This window comes from Stegodyphus dumicola, chromosome 6 (assembly GCF_044657685.1).
Source record: "Stegodyphus dumicola isolate Sdum_Otavi_A_Nest chromosome 6, ASM4465768v1".
Classification (NCBI taxonomy): domain Eukaryota; kingdom Metazoa; phylum Arthropoda; class Arachnida; order Araneae; family Eresidae; genus Stegodyphus; species Stegodyphus dumicola.
The window spans coordinates 46,746,770-46,769,294 of record NC_140773.1 but is presented as its reverse complement, the minus strand read 5'-3'; the positions used below and the strand labels follow the sequence as shown (position 1 = coordinate 46,769,294).

Here is a 22,525-nt window from a genome sequence, read left to right as displayed (position 1 = left end):
GCTGATAAGGACCAAGTGTTTCTGAGACTCCTTCCCCTTTATTTTTCTTCTTTCTAGGTATTTCTTTCTCCTGATGAGAAGGGACCTTTAGCTGCCCTCGAAATCGATTGAGTGTTTCAATATACTTACGCTAAATACAAGGTTGTTTTTACAATTTTGAATGAAACATTATATTTGAAATATTAAATGTACATGAATGATGCTAAAATGCTGTGAAACTTCGTTAAATTGAATGTCTTGAGTATTAACCCTGATAGTATGAGCATTAACTTCTATTTTATTTTATGAAAATTAAATGAGCTATTCTTATAACATGTGATGGAATTTAGAAATGTTTTACAGTGTGCAACTGCCATAAAATTTTATTCAAAAGTGTGGCAACAGGACATGATACATAAATTCCTATGTTAGATGATACACAAATTCCTAGGTTTTCTACTTTATTCTTGTAAGGAAATAATTCAAATATGTAAATATAATCATTATTACTAATAATACACTTTAAGATTAATTTTATTTTAATTGTAAACATTATGATTTTCTGCTTTTATTACACAAAAATAACATGCAAGAACCCAAATATTTTTATTACAAGCAGGATTTTCAGGAATTAACTTTGCATGTTAGATTGAATTGAAAAATGCGCTCAGGTACAGAGTATTTTCATCGCTCCAAGGTCAGGGGCCCACTGGGAAATTCTTTCTCCCAGTGCCAGAAAAGAAAAACAAAGCTAATACTGAATATAGTATACTGTAAAAAAATACAGTACACATGCTTCTAAAAAATTCATTAATATATTTACACAGTATGTAAACACCCATTAAATTAACACTAATCACTCACCATTGGATATTGAAGCTGTGCAGTAAAAAATTAATTCATTTCACCAAACATGAATTTGCAGATGTGGAGTGTAAAAGGCTTCTGCTGCATGACAACAATTAATATTCTTTTTTTCTTCCTGTTTAGAAATAACACTATATTAATTTGAATAATTAAAAAGACTATTCATTACCTATCATTAACTTAATATACATTAATTAACTTAATAAATATATAGACTATTCTTTAACTTAATATAGTGAAAAAGGCCTGCCTCCACAGAAAAAAAAAATTCAATATATACAAAGGATTTTTATTTGATTTTGATAGAAAAATGTGCTATATACATTATAGCAATGATCCAAAACAGATACAGAGCTTAGAAAAAATGAGGAATTTAAGAAAACTCCTTCAACAAATCCTTTCTCATAAAAAGTGCATAAACATTAATGAAATATACGAGTTACTGAAAACAGTGTCATGGTTTATATTATTCACCCACAATAGTTAATTCAGGAGAGATCCTTAAAAATCTAAACATTTTGATATGAAACCATTTAAATTTTAAAACGTATCAAGTATTTGAAAGTCTTTAAAAGATTGAATGCTCATTAGTTCTAAATTAGGGTCTAAGATCAGTTAGCATATTCCAATCACACAAAATAAACTGAAAATAAAAATGCATTTTAATCTACAGATAAAAACTGTTAATTTGATAACTAAAATTATAATAATTTTGTATATTTCCTTCTATATAAAGCATAATTTTGAAAATTTATATTATACATATTTCTCAAAATTTATGCTTACATATTTAAGTATTGAATTAATATGCAGATCCTTGCAAATTCTACAGTACAAAGTCCGTAATCCGGACTCGTTGGGACTTCGGCGATTCTGGATTATAGATCACCAATTTAAATCTGGTAAGATGGCATGCAGAAATTACACAATTAAAAATATGAAACCGTAATTTATGAAATAAAGAGCAATTATGATCTAAGGAGTATCAAAATTTACAAAAAAAAAAAAAAAAAAAAAAAAAAAAAAAAAAAAAAAAAGCTTAATATTTATTTGTTTACTTTAGTAAACATTTCTATCAATGTAAGTTGTTTAAGTTGCTTCATTTTTTGTGCTAATACTTTCTCTTTAATTCTCTCTTCTATAAACAGACATAATTTCTTGTTGAGTTACAAAGTTCCACTGTTCAAATCCTGTAATTGCTGTGTCAAGAATACCGACTAACTTGTCAATCGAAATTTTTTCGTTTTCAATAACCTCTCTGTAGCTTTCTTCTCTTTATGAAAGGGTGCATGTGTAAACGCTTTACTGGCTTTACGCGCATGCATAACGAACGCGCGCATTAAACGCGCATGCATAAACACTTTGCACACATGCGTCAACGCATTACACGCATGCGTAAGTTTGTGGCTTTGAGGTCCGGATTATAGATCATTCCGGATAATGAACATCTGAATTATGGACTCTATACTGTATTACTTTTCATGCATTACTATGAATAATTTTTTTACAGTGGATTAAAATAGGAAAAACATTTTATTCAGCAGGTGACTTGCTATAAAGGCTATGGAAAAATCTCGGATTTCATGGACTCAACAGACACACATAACAACGTGAAAATACAGAAATGAATTATTAAAACTGAAAACATAAATAAATTTTAATATTCTTTAATTTTGAAAACATAAACTGAAAAATAAAAATATATAATAACATGAAATAGAGTAAATCAACATACTTTTTACAACATGAGTTTGCTGAAGAATAACAGTTTGATCATGGTAGGCTTAAGCAGAACTTGAAACATTGTATTATATACAGGAATTTCATCTTGATAAGAATAGCAGGTGCTGAAAATGATTGAATAAATTATCCAAACTCAATATTATGAAGTTTAATTTTTTTTTTCATTTAAAAACTACCACTTTAAAACACAATTTATAAATACACTAAGTTAGAATTTGAATAATATTCAATTATATAATGTATTTTTGTTATGAGATAAAGAAACTAAATATAATTAAAAATACATTCAGCTGCATATAAAAGTAATTTATTAATACTAACAATTAAATCTTAATTTCTTACACTTTTATGATCATTTTTATCTAAATTTTTATTTCTACTAGAGAAAGAGAATTAATATATAATTAAAAATTTGAGAAATTTTTCTTTTAAATACATGCCAACACACTTCACAATTACAGAAATCTTTAAATGTAATTTCCCAGAACTACCATTTAAGAAGTTAATGTTAAAATTACTTCAATGGAGAAAAGGTAATCAATGGCCTAAGCTATTGCTATTGTTCTGGAGAGATGCAGAGGTTCTATAATATTGTTGTATGGGTACTTATGCATTATCACAATCACCTTGGCACAGCTTGGTGAATTTTACAGAAAGTACAAAAAGGTAAAATACGATTTTTACAATAAAGGTACTTTTTTCAAAAAGTACCTTTATTGTAAAAAAAAAAAGTTGTATATATCATGCATACGTTTCAAATATGTATTTATTCCAAAAAACAATCAGTAAACTTGGTTACAAACAGGTTTTTGTTTTTGTTGTGGAAATTTCATAGCGACCACTTCAGGAAAGGATTTGAAGCACTGTTCATGAAGTGACTTTGCAGCAAAATAATGCATTCCTGCAGAAATTTCTCCTCTCTTTCTTCTACTGCATGAAAATCCTTTGAGCACAAATTTTTAAATCGAGATTAAGACAAACAATACTGATAATTTTTCTACAAAAGCCATTGGAACATAACAAAAAGAACACATAAGCAAATAGCAAGGTTGGAAATTGAATAGTCGCCATGTGCATAGTTGCCTGAATAATTATTAAGTGCCTGGTTACCAGAATTTAGCGTATTCTGAAAGTGTGGAAATTTTTACTATGGTGGTTGTGATAATAAGTAAGTACCATTGTATGTTTGTTCAGAAAAGGGCAGTGCCACAACATGTACTGTTGCCTTGGATAGTGGAATTTAGGGGGAGCAAAATTTTTAGAATTTAGAGAGGCAACAAGCAACAGAATTTAAGAACTTGTAGAAATAGCAGGTGTTGGCAAAATGCCTAGTACCAGCTTGTTATAAATTGTTCTATCATAATTATTACACTTGCTTTTTGTGTTACAGAATAATAAAATAAAAAATGTCATTAATGGTTTGTTAAAATACAGAAGGATTACCCCGAGAATTTCAGAAACTTTTCTTTCGACAGAAGTAATAAGCTGGGATAGAAATTTTGATAGCCCCAACATTGCAGTGTGCACAAAGAAGCTAACTGTGAATGGGAACTCTTGCACTTTTAAATTATTTTTACTTGTGATGTTATCATACTTCTTTTTATCTTTTACCTGTAAATACACATAGCAGGATATGAATAGAAGTTCATATTTGATTGTCTTTTATTATGATAACAACTGCTTTTATTGCAGCATCCAAAAAATTATGTGGTTTTTTTCAAATAGAAGTATGATTTCTTCTATTATTTTTCTACTGCTGATATGGAATGACCTTGATTAAAGCAGATGTTTAAATACAGTCTTTTCCGTTTATGCTGCATAATTCTAGTACTGTATATACTCGCATATAAGTCGATACCGCGTATAAGTCGACCCCCCACTTTGACATAAAATATTCGTAGAAAATAAGAAACCCGCGTATAAGTCGACCCCCCACTTCCGAAACCGATCGAGAAACTTCGAAATTTTTTTTTTAAGTACTACATTTATTCAAAATCATCTGAGAAAAAAAGTAAATATACGATAAAAAATACCTTGGTAAATAAATAAAATCAAAATCCTTCAACGTCTGATTCATGGTCAGATTCGCCAAACATTTCATAGAACTCTTCTGTCGTCATTTGCTCGTCATCATACATATTTTCAGTCTCGAACTCTGTATTGTTACAATCACTACTACAGCCTTCGTCGTCATTTTCACTTTTAAAAACAGCATCATCTTCCGTGCCGTCTAGTTCGTTGCTAATACAACATTTTTTAAATGATTTTATAATCATTCAGAGGGTATTTCGCAGGCATTCGCATTTTTCAGGGGCAAAAACATAAAAATTTCCAAAAGTGTCCACAATTTTGGCCACCACTGTAGTTCGTAACATAGTTTAAGTCATGAAATTACTTCAAGTAAGTGACTTATTTGATAAGTCGTCCAATTCGAGTGCGTGAAGAAAACAACTGCATTATACAAAGAAATTTTTGAACTTCCGATTCTTTTAATTTTTAATGGCCCCGCATATAAGTCGACCCCCTCCACTTTGAAGTCTTTTTTTTTGCACAAAATAACTCGACTTATACGCGGGTATATACGGTATGTGTTAAGACATATTTTTTTTTTCCCAATGTGATGCTAAGAAAGAAAAACACTTTTGTCATATTATGCTGTTTTATTTTAAAAAATGGAGAAAATGCTAGTCAGATTTTTCAAAAATTTGAGCTAAATATGGAAAAAGTGCTATTTTTAATGACACGATTTAACAGTGATTTGAGATATTTAAGATTGCAAATTTCAACATCAAAGATGACGGCAGCTTTGCATAACCATCCTTTGTTTAAACAAGGACCTAATGAAAGAAGATACCGCTCAAAATTTAAGTATAGTTTGGGAACTATCAGACAGAATAAATATTGCAAAAAGCATAGTATATGATCATTTGAAAAAGCGTGGATATGTAAGTTGCTAAAATGTATGCTTACCCACACCTTAATATATAGGAATATGCTTGCTCGAGTTTTGACAAGTGATTCTTTGATGAAAAAATATAGATCCTCCTTTTTTTAAATGATTCATTACTGGAGATATGAAATGGATTCAGAAATGTTACAAGAAAAAGATCAAGGGATTTAGTAACATCGAGAAGGGGGCTGCACCCAAAAAGGTAAAGCTTTGTTCATGGTGAGACTAAAAATGAACTGCAGACTATGAATTGTCACCAGATCACAGAATTAATTAAAAAAAAATATTGTCCCCAAATGTCAATTTCAATATAAGAAATAGAAGCAAAGCATCCAGAACTCATCAATCTTTGAGGTGCTGTCTTCCCTCACGGCAAAGCTTATCCCCACACTTCACTGAATGTTAGACAAAAAAACTTACTGAGTCTTCATGTCACTTCAAAATTCTTCAATAGCCTACAATAACCTTCTTCAGATACCTTTTGTCAAACAGTACATAGATAACTATTTTACAAATAAACAGAATGACTTTTTGGATGACTCAATATTTATCCCTATGGTTAAAAATTCAATTTATAATTAATCCTTAGCGCTCCACACGTTTTTGTACCACTGCCTACCAGCAACTCCGGCACATTTTTGCAGCAGAATGCAGCATCCAGAATATCTGCATAAACCTCTTTCTTGTAAATATTTTACTAAAGGGATGTGACTATTCTCCTTAACTGACCAATAATCTTGCATATTCGCCTTGAAATATTGTGTCAGTTGTATAATATTTTTAGGAATTTGTGGTCCAATGACCTTTGGCGAAACACTAAAATGTATTCTATCCGGAATATCTAATTCTTCCATGACATCGCGCCATTCATCTAAGTCTTCCGGCGACTCTTTGCTTCACTTTCAATAACTACCATTCGTCGTCTCCTTGGCAGTATAATTTCGGAACCACTACTTGAAGTGTCAGAATTATAATCAACATTGTCTTCCACAATATCTTCTAACAATGGAAAAATCAAACACATCTTCACTATCACTCAACTCTATATTTTCATCACAATAATTACTTTTCTCCATGTTGCTAACCATAAAATGGGTCAAATAAACGTTTCAATCGTAACAGTAGCGAGACTGAGCACATTTTAACTACAGATAACAATTGCCAATGCCGACGATTCTGTAACATCTTAAGCCTAATCCTGCTGAAAACATTGGGCTCTGCAGCGGAGCTTATGGAGTTATGGAACAAATGACGGACGGCTCCATAGTGGAGCCAACGGAGCGCTAATTATTTACGGAGGGTTAATTATTTGAACAGCATTTAAATACATTTAAAACATAATTTACAAATTTATACATGAACTAAATTTTTTATATAATTACAGTTAAAGAGATTATCAGATATGCCCTTCAAATTTCAGTTTTAAAAATTCCTTTGGACAAAGATGTAGATATTTTTGCGACAAAAGAGCACATATAATTAATTATTAGGCAACAAACTAAAGCTTTAATTCAAACCTAAAAGATACAAAATTAATAATTCATACATGCAAAATAATTACATAAAAAAAGATATAAAAATAAGATCATACAACATGTGACAAATTTATTTTTTATTCAACATTACACCACAATATAATATTTTTGTTTTAAAAAAGGAAAGACACGCTAGACTCATCAGACGAGATACAAGCCAATGTAAAATTTAAAATCAAGCAAATAAGCAGCCTTAGATTGGCACAGATTTTAAACATAATTATTGAAGGAATTTTATATTGTTATTTTCTTCCTTCACATTCGTACGGGGTTTGTGCGGATTTGGAGTGAATAATAATGACACTACTTGATGAAGTATCGAAACACACTTTATTTAGCCAATATTACAGCTCCAACCATATACAATTATCAGGACAGCTCCAATAACACATCTACACAGTTGTCGAAGAACTACAGTAAACACGCTGGAACAATCAGCGACACATCCTTCAGGTTATCAGGCTATAACGGTGGAGACAGCTTCACTGCAAAGCACCAGAGTACAGCTTCCAACTCTGCTTGGTCGTTCTCAGTACTCCACGTACTTTCGAAACTCTCCACGCTACAGCTCGCGACGCACTCAATGACAGACAGAGCACAGCTCCCGACTCATGGGTTCAGTCGTTCCTAGAGCTCAACAGACTCTCTGGACCATGCACTAACCGTGATACACTAAGAGACTCTTTTGATGCACTCGATGACCCACTCAGCACTCGCTGCCTGGCTGTCAACTCGATCGACTCTGCACAGACTGACTAACTCGAGACACTATCTCACACTCTAAACAATTCACACTAACTGCAGACCAGCAGGGTTTATATAGCTTTCGGCTTGTGTTCGAGTACATTCTGGGCTAAACCGGTACGAATTCGTTCCAGAAGGTTCTCCACCTGTCCATGGCATATCACCAATTCTGTCGTCAAATGGGCGATTTCTCACCAAATGTGGCAACCCTGCCTTCCCTTGCCATTTTATGGCATCCCTAAAACTTGCTTTGCGATATTGCACCTGTACATTTCGTAACACTGCCTCTACCCAAGGACTGCATGTCCCGGGCAATACAACCCTTGGTCAAAAGCCTAATTCGATACAAATAAACATCAGCTTTTCCCATCTCTGCATCACATGCACAGACGGTTCAACACTTACTGCCTGCGACTTCGTAACTTCACTATCAGTTTTGATGAACTTCACAGTCGCATTTTCATTTTCTTCCACTTCAAGCACTTGAGAATCAAAAGCTTCTTCCCTGTCTTTTATTTCTTCATGTTTTTGTTTTTCCCTTTAATCCCGTTAGATGTTTAATCCATCATTTCTTGATCTTTCTCAGGCAGTTCATTAGCTAATTCTTGCTTTTTTTTTCTCCATCTTCTGTTTCTTCAGACACCACTTCTCTCATTTCCACATTGTCTTTTATAACTTCAGTTTCTTCTGTAAGCTCCACTTTCACCTGCTTGAGTTGCTCTTGCTCCTTTTCTTGGCCGAAATTAATTTCTTCTCATCGGGTTTTCTTCTCTTCCAGTCCAGCTTTGATCCCAACTGTCATTTCTTTATATCCAACTTTTATCTCATCATATCTGGCTTTCATCTCAGCCAGTCCAGCTTTCACTTCAGCCTTCATCTCTTCTTGCCTGGCTTTCATCTCAGCACTCATCTCATGCTGTCCAGCTTCCATCTCAACACTCATCTCGGCTAAAAAGTCGTTTCTTCCGCCATGGCTTTCTTCTGCAGGCGGGTCACTGGCATTCACTCGCAAACTCCACTTCTGACATCAGTTGTTGTGTTATTTTCTTCCTTCACATTTGTATGGGGTTTGTGTGGATTTGGAGTGAATAATGATGACAGTACTTGATGAAGTATTGAAACACACTTTATTTAGCAAATATTAATCAGGACAGCTTTAATAACACATTTACACAGTCGTCGACGAACTACAGTAAACACGTTGGAACAATCAGCGACACAGCCTGCAGGTTATCAGGCTATAACAGTGGAGACAGCTTCACTCCAAAGCACCAGAGTACAGCTTCCAATCCTGCTTGGTCGTTCTCGGAACTCTATGTACTCTCGAGACTCTCCACACTACAACTCACGATGCACTCGACAACAGACAGAGCACAGCCCTCGACTCTTCGGTTCAGTCGTTCCCGGAGCTCAACAGAGTCTTTCGACGATGCACTAACCGTGATATACTCAGAGACTCTTTTGATGCACTCGACGACCCACTCGGCACTCGCTGCCCGGCTGTCGACTTGATCAACTTAGCACGGAGTGACTAACTCGAGACACTAACTATCTCACACTCTAGACGAGGCACACTAACTGACTGTGGAACAGCAGGGTTTATATAGCTTTCAGCTTGTGTTTGAGAACATTCTAGGCTAAACCGGTAAGAACTCATTCCAGAAGGTTCTCCATCCATCCATGGCATATCGCCAAATGGGCAATTTCTTGTTAAATGTGGCAGCCCTGCCTTCCCTTTCTATTTATGGCAACCCTAAACTGCTTTGTGAGGAAGCTATGTCACTGCGTCTGCAAATTTCATAACAATATTTATCCATCTTCTTTGGGAATAGCTCTGTTTAAAAGCATAATTCGTCAAAATATCAAATCAACACTTTTCCCCCTCATCAATCTGCAAATACATTTTCACTGTTAAAAAGTGAAAATAGAAGCCCTGGTTATTATTTGGGAAAGAGTGCAAGAATTAAAGAAACCAATATACAAATATAGAAATGTTCTATAAACCAGTACAAATATGAAGATGATAACTATACAAATATACAGATTTCTGAGATGTCTGTTTGCATACTAATATTTTTGTTCATTTAACAAATAAAAAGAATAATATGCAAACAGACAACTCAGAAAAGTAAATAAATGCATGTTGTTTTAATCAAAAAACAAGAAAAAATTCAAACAGCATAACTTATTTAAGGGTCAAAACAGCTCATCACTCAAGACGAGAGGATACCTACATACTAAGAGCAAATACAATACCTTTTAAATTTAACACAGGAGCACGTAAAAGACTATTTAATTAGAAGAAAGTTCCTGAGGAAAAGAAGCCTATGTAAGACTGTCCTCCTCTCAAAATTGTTTAAATTTTATTTAAAACCTATTCCTGTCTAAGGATTCCCCATCCAATTTTACAGACTGACCCTGCTTTCACATTAAAACAATGTAATTCAAATATTCAAAGCAAATCACACATAAAATGAATAAATTAATTTTATAGCATTATAACAGGAACTTAATCACTTTCAGGATTATTATAACAAAAGCACTAATACTTTTAGTTAGTCTATATTTTAGGGTACCCATTGGATTATTGTCAAGTTGTTGTTTTATTTATCGTCAAGTTATTGTTTCACTTATTGCCAAGTTGTTATTTCATTCATGGCAACCTGCATAATTGAATGTTATGGGAACCCTGTTATGACATGATTGGTTGTAATGCGTGATTTTGACTGATAGGAAAATATTTGTAAGGGCTTACTTAGGTATGAATCTTGGTTACGAAGTACCTTGCTTATATTGTGCTTTACACCATAAAATGCCTACTGGTGGTATGATTAACCTAAAGTTTCTGTACACTTTGGAACGTTGGGGAAAAAACATTGATTGACTGGTGTGCAAATGAAGATTTAAATGGCTTCATTCACCTCTTGGCAAATTATGCAGCAAGATTTAAGGATTTTAAAACCAGGACTCATATCAACACTATGGAAGGTGTGTAGGGTGTAAAACAAAGGGATTTTTGGAAGAAATGCTACTGACAGTCCAGCAATACGAAGGATATTTTTCATTTTTACTTTTGTGAATTAATGTGGTGATGGCAGTATACAGATTCTAGTTTAGATAATTTTAAATAGCTTTTGTTAAGGATTTCTATGTGCACACATATCAAAGAAACAGGAATTTTAGTTGATCTTTACAATATGGTAACTGGTAGTTTGGCGACATTTTGGAGGCGATAAAGGTTACTACCTGGCACTTTGGTAATAATGTGAGCAGTACTCAGTTCCGATTACGCATTATTTTGTGTGAGGGAAATGAGAGATCATGGGATATGTCATGTGATATTAATGGACGAATTACGGTTCTTTAATCGGAAAAGGGGAGAAATCGGGAAAAAATCTGGAAATTTTGTATTTGTCTTTATTCTGTGTTGTGTGAAACAGTGTTCGTGAATTTTTGGATCCCATGGCCGTAACTAAAGTGAATTCGAAATGGGTATTTATGTATGTATTAATTTAATGTATGTGCTCATTTATATTTTAAGTAGTGTTTTTGAATTTAATTATATTTTAATTAAATGAGAGTTATTTTGTGAATTTTATGTTTGTAGGAACTTGGTATACGTTTAAGTTGAAGTAGACGTGCATGGAAATAATTTAAATATTTGATACTAAGTATTTGTAATGCTTGCGGTATGAATTCGTTGGTGACGTGTATAATGTAATAGATGATTTAGAGGTAAAAGTTTTTGGATATTTTATTTATTTTATATGTGGAAATGTTCATATTTGGAAAGGGTAAATACTTTTTCGCGATCAGGTAATTTCATATATGTTCTTTTTACCGGGTTTAAAGATTGAGAAAATTGTCATGTATTTTCGAGAAATTTTTCTAATTTATGAGAAAAAAGCAGTGTACATGGATATAGTGAAGAGTGTGCGCAATGCCATTTTTGTGCAATTCTGGGATGTTTTTTTAAGTAAAAATAAGTCGGCGCGTACATGTTTATGCGTATGTGTTATTTTGAAAAACACATAAGGAGTATGGTATTGTGCACTTTTCCCAATTTTGCAGTGAATATTTGTCATGATTAAGCAGTTTTGTTAGATAAAATTTCTAGCATAAGTGTAATTCGGCTAGTAGATTGTTGGAAAAAGTGTTCAGTAGATAAAAAAAAAAGAAACATGTCTTTACTTCGTGAAGACAAAATGGCGGCGGGAAAAAAAAATAGAGGGTTGCTGTAGGAGAGTTGGTCGCCAAATTTTCACCAAAAAAATGCCAAGTTACCATAATGTAAAGATCAACCGGAATTTTTAAATAAAGTAAGTCAATATTTTGATTTAAAATGCAGTTTATTGAGATTCTATATTTTTGTTTTAATTATGTTTTATTGCATTATGTTTTGGATGCTATTTTACTGGCGAGGTGCCAAAAAATCGCCAAGTGGTCCCTGAAATATATTTTCACTACATTTTTATTCCTGTATATCCATGGACATAATGTCCATGACAAAAATGTAAACATAAGCTTATTCTTTTAGTTAATGCAAAAAAAAAAAAAAAAAAAAAAAATATTTTGAAATTTAAGAAATCACAAATACAGTAAGACCCCGCTTAACGCTGTTTCGGTTTAGCGCTCTTTTATTTCAACCTGGGGATTCTCCGAAATTGTGCGCAGCGCTAGGTTTCCAAATAACATATCTGAAACAGTGTAGTTGTGTTTCTTGCTTTGTGGACGCATTTTTATCATTTGAAACATTTGTTGACATTATTGTAAGTTTAAATTTGTATAATACTATAATGATTAATACAGTGACAAATATTATGATCTTTAGTTTTTATCATGGGTGATAATAAAAAACAAGAGAAGAAAGCAACCAGAAAAAGCATTTCACTGGAAACTCAAATGCAAGTGATTAGAAGATTAGATCCTGGTGAACGTAATCTCAAATTAGTGCTGCATTGATTTTGGCAACTTCAACAATAAGGACAATTCTTAAGAATAAAGAAAAAATACTGTCATCGGCAACTGCAACTAGAATTACCCGTTCTAAAAATAACATTATAGAGGAAATGGAAAAACGACTGTCTATATGGATTGACGACGAAATTGAACGCAACATGCCATTAAGCCAATCTATCATAATGCCTTCTTGACAAAAAGGCAGAAAATTGGAAACCCAGAATAGACTGAATGATCTGACTGAGAATTTTATTTGTTTTTAAAAGTATATGCGTTTATATTGTTTTTATTTTTGTAAGAAATAAATGTTTGATTTTATTTTTATTAAAAAAACATTATTAAATTTAATGCCTAACCATTTTTTATCCGTCTTCCCCTAACCCCATTATTTATATGTTAAGATAGCCTCGCTTAGCGCTGTTTCGCATTACGCTCTACTTCGATGGAACGTATCCCCCGCGTTAAGCGGGGTCTTACTGTACCTGAAAAAATTTATTATGTGTGTGTGGGGAGGAATCCAGTAAATTAAGCAGCACAACAGTTTGGTACTCTTTGATTATCCGCACCTCCAGTTTCAACATACGCTAAAATTGCTCTGCTTACGGTATGAAAGATAACAAAAATTTCTAACTATGTAAAACACACAATCTTACATACTTCATTAATTTTACCTAAAAGCACACACAGAATAAATAAAACTAAACAGACATTTTCAAAAGTCTTATAAGATCTGTCGTGACTTATGCACCAGAGACATTTCACTTTATATGATGACGAAGCTCTAGGAATTTTTGAGCAAAAGATCTTACGAATTGTTGGTGGGGTCCAAGTGGATGGATTAGGCAGAAGAAGATCTAATTTAGAAATCTATAAAATTTACAAACAACCTGATGTTGTAAAATTCGTCAAGTTACAGAGACTTAAACAGGCTGGCCTTTTGGCTAAAATGAATGAAGTCGTTACTGCAAGAAAATTTTTCTGGCAAAGCTCAGACAGATCCCAGCTGAGATAGATTGATTACGTCAAAAAAGATCTAAATATTTTAACGGTTAAAAACTGGAAAACAATTGCCAAAATTAGAGATGTCTGAAGAAGGCCAGAGCCCACTCGGCCAAGTCATTCAAGAAGAAGAAACAGACATTAATGATTTATTATTTTTAGCTCTGTTAACATATATACTTACACAGAACTGAAGAAGTGAACTGAACACAGAACTGAACTTTAAAGAGCAGCATACTAAAGAGAGTGAATAATTTTGGACAGTTTAAAACATTCCAAACTCTTCTTAGATCAAAAATAAATAAATAAATAATTAACAATTAAAAAAATCCAAAAGCTTTCAGATTTTATATTACGCCCAAAAAGGTGTTTTTTCATTTACACAGACATACATATTTACAGGGCATTTGGGATAAAAATATTTAAAAACAGCATATCTTGAGAATTTGCAATAGACAGTCTCTTGCTCTAGTGATAAAAATAATTTTTCCCTACAGTATTGCTATTGCTCGCTTTGAAATCGTAGAGTTGGTTAATGAAACATTCGTTAATGTTTTACAAAATATGAAACAGACAATAAAACAAATTCCAATTCGAGATTATCAGGTCCTCATATTCCGATGGAGACAGGTCTGTGGAGTCTGAGTCGGAATCAGAGTTAGGCAGATTTTTGGATAAAAGAAGTCGGAGATGGAGTCTTGTAGTTTTTGTTCGACACTTTCAATTTGAAATGAAATGAAAGTGAATTGAAAAAGAAAATTAATGACAAACTGAGTTATTATTTTTATTTAAGGACTATATATCTGAATAATAGTTAGTTATTTTCCATTTGATTGACATATTAATAAATAAATATAAGGGAGGAGGATGGATGTGATATTTGCCCCTATTCATTAAATTGATTCATTTAGCTACTTTTCCAGCTCATAGATGGCATTATTGTAGTATAATTCACAACAAGAAAAAGGAGCCCATGGCTGAAAAATGCATCAAATGCTAAAATCTCATTGATACCCATGCTACAAATCTCATTGTTAAATTTAGGCAAGCAGCAATAGCTGCAAGGATTCCCAAAAGTAATGCCATTCTTCATTATAGATCAAGCAACGTGATGGGGAAGTATATATGTGATGATAAAGAGGGTGTTCAAATTAAGAACTTTTGAGAAGATGTAGATAACCCTGATGTTTCACTAACAGGAACACTGTGGAATGATCTGGCAGAATTGGAAACTTTTTTCTACACTGTATACAGCCACAAAAAAGCTACAAACTGAAGAATTAACAGGAGGCTTGTTTCTGCAAAAATGAAAAAAATGTGATGTTTGTTCTTTTTAAAATGGGACGGCTTACTGCAGAAGAAATCATTTTCCCAATGAAGAAAAGAGAAACTAGTTTGCTAGACAATGTGATCTTGCTGGGTTCAATATATGTAGATCCAAAACACAGAAATTTGTCGGATGACTAACAAATTAAAAAGGCAAAGAAAGGCATCTATGAACTTTCACTGAGAATGAAATTATTATCCGAACAACTGGAGTATTCAAATCATGACAGTTAGACTACAGACACTGCAACTGAGTCTCTATCATTGCTGAATTAGATTTTGAGAAATATTTGGATAATATTGACAAGGCTAAGGCAAAGCAAATGAAAATAAAGAGCCAAGAGACTTTAGATATAAAAATGAGAAAAAAAAAAAAAAAAAAAATACAAACAAGATTTCTACGCAGCCCTTGAAGAAATACAGAAATATGAATGCTCTTGCAATACACCTCTTTAGAACTTATACAAATCTATCCTGAAAAGTTAAAAGAAGTAGCCCTAACAGTAACAGCTCTTTCTCCTATTGAAGTTTGTGTGGAAAGACTTTCTCAGCTCTGAAGTTATCAAATCAGATCTATAGTCCTTTACCAAAGATCTTGCCAAAGCTGTACTGTTTCTTAGAAATTACTAATGCTAGTTTTTCCATTTCATAATAAATGTTAATTAATATAAATAATCTGCTATGTCATCAATTTTTTTTTCTGTAGCACCTATTACTTCTTTTATACTTAAAAAAAAATTACTTATAACACATGTATATATATTTACATATATATGAGAGAGTCAAGAGTTTTTAAATTCTAGGAGTCGGAGTCGGTCATTTTCCCTACTGACTCCACAGCCCTAGATGACTATATTATTCAAAATTTGATGGCTCTAAGTAGTACTGTTTTTTTGCAATATGAGAAATATACATACAATCATACAGATTCTTCATTATTTCATGTATTAAAATCTAACAGATGGTGATAACATTTGGTGGCAACAATTTGAAAAGTGATACAGACTTATGTAGTGACTCAACGCAAAATCCTGTCCTGACTAATAGGCGTATTAGTTTCAGCCTAAAAACTAATGTTACCCCTTTTTTATTAACCCCTTGGGTTAAAAAAAATGTAACAAATTAAAAAATATAAATTCCAAACTCTTAAACAACTATTACCCTCAGTGTCTATAACAGCCAACTTAAAAATCTTTGACTCCATGTTTGAAACATTCTTTTCTGAAATCACTACTTCAATAAGATTTTAATCATTTGCACTATATTGATAACACTTTAAAAAATATATGAACATTATAAAATTTGAGCATACGAAAATAAGTATCAAAATACTTGCCATTTCAATATACATAAAATTATTACACTGCTCCAAATCCTTACCTTATTAAAAGTGATGACAAGATACCAGGAAAGAATGCAAGCAATTTATATAAATATTTAATGAAAATTTCTATGACTGCCACTAAACAAATAGAAGATTCACTGAATTTAATAAAAGAGAATTTCATTACCCCTTCTTTCTCTGTATACCAATCGAAATACATGTACAATAATACATATATAAGCACAAGACTTTTAATTTGTGACTAATTATGACTATTTTCTGAAGCAAAACAAAAATTCAAATATTGAGAAAATTAAAGCAGTATCTCAATTCAGCTTTACAGAAGGTAATTTGTATCATGCAAATATTTTTATTAAATATATAAATGTATCAAATCTGCTAAGTAAACACGAATTAAATAAAAATTTAAATGCTTTCTGAAATAATTGCAGATTGCAAAACTTAAATAGATTACTTAAAATTTTAATACAGAACTTCGCACAGCTGTAACAAATTTGCATTCCTCCTCCCCCCAAAAAATAAAACTTTTCAATTTTACAAAGTAAAGAAATTCGGAAGACGGAAATTTATTTTTTATAAATTTAATTTTTCAATTAGTTGAGATAAAAAACAGACATTACACTGAAAAACATATCACGATATATTTATGCTGCTTCATGTAAGGAATATTTAATTACGTATTCTATAATACCTTAATATACCACAGTAAACAATGAGGAAGTTAAACTTATGATGTCATCAGAATGGCAGGATCACGAAAATGCCTCAGTTCAAATGTTACTTTAAATCGAAAGGTCAGATTGTGTAATTAAAAAAAAAAAAAAATAAACATCAAATCATATGGTTTCTTCCCATGGAAAGTGGAGCAATATATTTAGTAAACATTGATACACAATCATACCCTTTAATTAATCTCATACTCACCAGCAAGAAGATTTATATTTAATGCGTTTGGTTAATTACTTCTTTCTAACATTTTAAATTATGAAAAGCATTAAAATATATTTTCGTATAACTCGATTTTATGAAATTTGGAAATGACCTGGTTACACATCGACTCCGTAACAAGCGAACCCACCATACCAAAACATTCGCCATGTTCATCTGTAATAAATAGTAACAGTTGAAGTGTTTTATGCCAGCTCCATCGTTTTAAGAATCGCTCAGATTCGTTTCTAGCCAGTTCTCAAATTTGAATTATTCTGTTGTTTAAATAATGCCAGTATTCTGCCAAATAACTTTTTGAGCATTCACAAGTCAGTTTAATCAGAAATTTGGAAATCATTACTCGGTTACTGCCAAGGAGGTTCTAGCATGATTCATAAATGCACATAAGTATCGCCACTGAAGGGAGGTTTCACTATTAGACCAGCAAACTACTCTTGCTCTTGTGACTCATCATCTTGAATCTTTGAAACTGTGCATACTAAGATCGTATAATGGTATCGAGTACTAAGATGAAAAAACATCTTTTTTCCTCGGCCTTCGATAATAAAAGTCAAGGGTAAAAAGAAGGCTTGCATGAAGTGAGGGTGAGTTCCTGTCCGTGCTAGCGAGGCGTTGGCTAGCGGCGGCGAAAGTTAAGTTCCTCTAGACCGTAGGTATATAGGAGCCTTAGCGAAAGTGGAAGACGGTCACTAGACATTGACTCTAGTGACGCTGCGGGGGTAAACCAAAGATAAAGGATCAAGGAAGGGTTCAATTAAGAGGCTCATAGGCTTAATGGTTTTATCAAAACCGACTCTACTAACTGTAACGTCACAAGTTATGGTCATCGGGGAGCTGGTCAACAAGTAGAGTCAGTTTTGGTCTCATGCTTTCGAGATATCGAGGAATATGTCACCCGTCGGAAATTTACAGTTGTACCCGTCTGTGATTAAACTGATGACTCTGAGGAGTTGATGATATGTGCTGTGTTTATATCTGAAACCGAATTGTTCATCTGGATAAAATTGGATGAAGGGTGAAATTTCTGAATGTAAAACAATAGTAGTTTTTCTGCAATTTTTGAAAGGTGACTGAATTGGAGGAGGAAAACTGACGAAAATGCATGTGGGGCAAAAAATATTTTAAACTGTTTCAGCTACCTCTTCGTATAACATCATATTTGTTCTAATTCAGAAGTCAAACAAAAATCAGCGTTAAACGCTGATTTTTGTTGTTTGACTTCTGAATTAGTATTTATTCGGCGTGTTATTGTGTCTTAATCATATTTGTTGTTACGAAGTTTAGTTTCTCTAGATTGGAAGGAAGAAAAAAACGTAAGCATAAAAAGTTCGCTTCGATGTTGTAATTCTAACGTCTTCTTTTGTTGTTGCGAATTAAAATACGCTTTATCCATTCTGGAATTATCATTTAAGTTATTAATTTATCCTATGTATTGTCTGAGCATAACGTCCACAACAACATGCAAGAGACTCACTTAGACCAGCACTCAAAGTATTATATGCTAATTATGATCCTTACCTAACGGATTGAGAGACTGGCAGAGGTGGCGGCATAATCACATTTGTTAAAAGGAATATAAAACATTCTCAAATACCGAATCCCATCACCATTTTCGAAAGTAACGCAATAGAAATTTTCATAGAACACAAAAAATTAAAAAATATCTAATGTATACATCTCACCAAATAGCAATCCCAGTTCACAAGAACTGCTTCACCACCTAAATTCCCATACTTATACACTTCTTCATCTCAATAATATTATAAACGGATGCATTATTTCTGCAATCCCAGCCCTCTCATCCGATTGCAACCCCATTCTACTTGAAATCCACAGTATCCCTCCCCTCATTGCAGAGAAATATTGGAGTTACAAATTGGATCAAATAACTCAGAAATTCTGAATAACTCTGCACAAGGAAATCCATGCATCAACAATAAAAAAGAATTATAACAAGAAATCTCAGAATTTGCTAACTGCATCAATTTGGCATTGTTAAGAAACTTTTAATTACTTTATGCAGATTTCTATTAAAATAAAAAATATTTTATTAAAATTATAATGTTTAAATTGCATTAAAATATGAACAGATATGCAACATTTTCAAATATGAATGACAATATTCAAGAAAAGCAAAACGAAAATTTATCGGAGAAGATATATCGATAAATTTATCCTAAACTGAATATACCGGCACATGCAGGACATTTAAATCTGCATCAGACTGTGAATTTTAGATCGTACACTTTCGAAACGAATAATAAGAAAAATAATTTCCGGGTTATTTCGTTTTGTTCTCTTCGCACTTTGCCATAATGTTACCATAGCAACAAAAGTTACCGAGTGTTGCCAGAAAAATGAAAATCCATTTATGCACGTGAGTTATTTCCTTCAAGGTGATAGCGATGTTGCGAAATTTGCAAATCTAGGAAATGTACTGTGAACCGTACTTAAAGTTCACTTTTGTTTGCACTTTGATGAGAATTTAAGATATAAACTAGCGGTGTAGTTTTTCAAAACATTATTTTGTTTTCTTGGGTTTTTTTAATATGCGCATGTTTTTTCATGACATATTTTGGTATACTCTTTAAATTTTGAAATCAGCTGGCCTGTTTCTGTTTTGCTGATCTCCTTACATTTTGCTTGTAATAATTTACGTAACTGTGCTTAATTATTTGTTTTTATTGTTAGATAGTGAAGAGCTTAATAATAATTATTTATTATCAGTTTGAAATTAAAGATTTTTTAATTATTCTTTTCACAGTATTTTGGGATTTCAAGCTTATTCCTTTTTTCCAAATAGTGTAGAAAAATGATTTTCGAAATTTCAAATATTTTTCCTTTTTTGAAAATTGTGCAGAAGAGTAATTTGCAAAATGTTTGAATTATTACATGTAATTTTAAAATTAATTCATTGAATTTCTGAGTAGCAGGTATTTATGTTTATAATTAATGATGCTTATAAAACGATTGAATTTTTATTATTACTTTTCAGATTCCCTAGAAAGCTGTAGACTAATAAAAGAAAAATAACTATGTTTTATAAGAAAATTCAGTTTAAAAAATAAAGCTTCTCTTATTTTCTTCTGAGCATTAAAACCTGTAGGTAATTATCAGTATTTTGTAAATATATTTCTAAGACTAAATTCTTTTAACAATCTAAATTTAAATTTACTTTGCATATTTTTTTTAATTTGTATTTCTGTGGAGTGTTGTTTCATCTTGATAAGTTCTTTATTTTTATTACATATTGAATATTTATGAATTAATATTGTATACTATTGTACTGATTAAAAGGTGCTTCCTTATTAAAGTAACCGCTGCACTTAGTTGCCCATATTAGTGAACTTAAGTGCCCAATCTATAACATGAAAATCTCAAATGTTTGCAAAAGTATATGCAGTGGTTATTTTAACATAGAAATATTTATTATAAATCTCCAAGTCAGAAAAGCATAGCACCTTCAAGCGTAGTTTTAACTTCTTTAAAAAAAAAATTTAAAAGTAATTAACACATCTTTGTGCATTGCAGTTTTTTATTTATTTGAAAAAAGAAAATGCACTTTTTTTTTTAAAACCCTTCCTTGTATAACTTATATGTTTGGACTTCAAAGATAATTATTCTCTTGAGCTAAGTGTGATTGACAATTTATATGTAAGGAGAAATTATCACCAATGTTTGCTTATTTATTCTTATGTATTTACATTGAGTGTATAAGTTAGTAAATATTCTTTGAGATTGTAAGATCTTGAAATTATAACATATGGTTCTAGTATACTTAAAGCAGGTGAACTTTGCCATAAATACTATCACCTCTTTTTTTTTTTAAGTACTGTCATAGCATCCATCTCTAAAATTTACTTTTACTTATCTTTATTAAATCTCTAATAAAGCCTCACTAAAATAAACTAACATTACAAAATAAATTTCAAACAATGCCATGTACACAGTGTTATGTTTTAACTTAAAAAAACATCAGCAAATAGCACAATCTAGGCATCGCACAGAGCCTTAGCATTGTGCACAAATCAACAAAATATACTAAAATAACTAAAGTAAATTACAAACAATTCAAAAAACAACAATAACAACAGAAATTCATAGCAAAAAAAAAAAAAAAAAAAAAAAAAAAAAAGATAACATTCTACAATATAAGGAAAAAAAAAAGAACTAAAATGTGCTTACCATTGTGAATGCTTCTTCAAACAGCAGAAATATCAATTTCAAACATCAGCAGAACTCATAAATTTCCATCACTTTATCCTTTCCCCCTATCTTCTGAGACACAGAGCATACAAAGTATACATTCGTGAATAAAATTTCGCCAGTAGCTTTTAATACTAAATTTACATTGCACACAATCCAAAATACGCGACTGAAATTTTGCCACCACATCTTTCATTGCAATATAAGCCATTTCAAAATGCCCACCAAACCAACCAATTAGCCAAAAAAAACCACTCCAGCAAAATCAAGTTTCAACATTAAATGGGTTGCCATACAAACAACATCGTGCCCCAAACCATCGCTGAACACACAGTTGCCCCCCAAACCAGCTCAGAACACATATCACCACATTTGGCGACACCATACATCTGAGGGTGTAATTAAGTGTGATTTTTGGACTAACAGAGTTGGGCAACAGATGACTTCTGTGTTTCCTTTTTGCTAACATATGCCTCATGTTCTTTAAGTAGAAATTTTAAGATTCTTTTAGTTTAACTACTGTAAATTAAACCACATTGGCAAGGAATCCTGTAAATATACCAGAAATTCATATCTGGAAAGTATGGAACTAGGAATTTTATTAATAGAAGATTAAACGACTCGAAAGTTAAATTTCTATAAAATATGTGCAATTTTATAGCTAATTGATCAAAAGAAAGGAATGATCTCCTCAAAGAGTGTGCCTTTTGGTGTGTTGAGATGAGAAGTTTTTAACTGCTTTGTTAATAATGTTGGGTGAAAAGCCCTTGTCAGTAGCAGCTGCTTTTAAGTAATTAGTTCTTGATCAAGAGCCAATCTGAAGGAACAAACTTGAAGTGCATGGAAAACAAAGGAATAAAATGAAGCTAACTTCTGTTTAATCGGATGACATGATTTGAAGTGTTCTGGGAGGCAACTGATGAA

General features: G+C 32.2%; 2 protein-coding genes across 6 annotated transcripts in view; one reads left to right on the top strand and one right to left on the bottom strand.

Moving 5' to 3' along the window:
• The window catches only part of LOC118188375 (BTB/POZ domain-containing protein 7), a 62,655-nt gene extending 45,109 nt beyond the window's left edge, over positions 1-17,546 (bottom strand). The window contains exons 1-3 of the mRNA XM_035358790.2: positions 17,372-17,546; positions 2,582-2,693; positions 844-961 (exon numbers count right to left, since the gene is read on the bottom strand). The gene's annotated coding sequence lies outside the window, so the exon portion shown is untranslated. The remainder of the gene's footprint in view (positions 1-843; positions 962-2,581; positions 2,694-17,371) is intronic.
• A 2,075-nt stretch (positions 17,547-19,621) lies between these two features.
• PCB (Pyruvate carboxylase) overlaps positions 19,622-22,525 on the top strand; it is a 129,527-nt gene continuing 126,623 nt past the window's right edge. Inside the window, exons 1-2 of one of the 5 annotated variants that reach the window (XM_035358796.2) lie at positions 19,622-19,772; positions 20,391-20,501. The gene's annotated coding sequence lies outside the window, so the exon portion shown is untranslated. The other 4 variants (XM_035358793.2, XM_035358795.2, XM_035358791.2 and 1 more) reach the window with 4 other exon arrangements.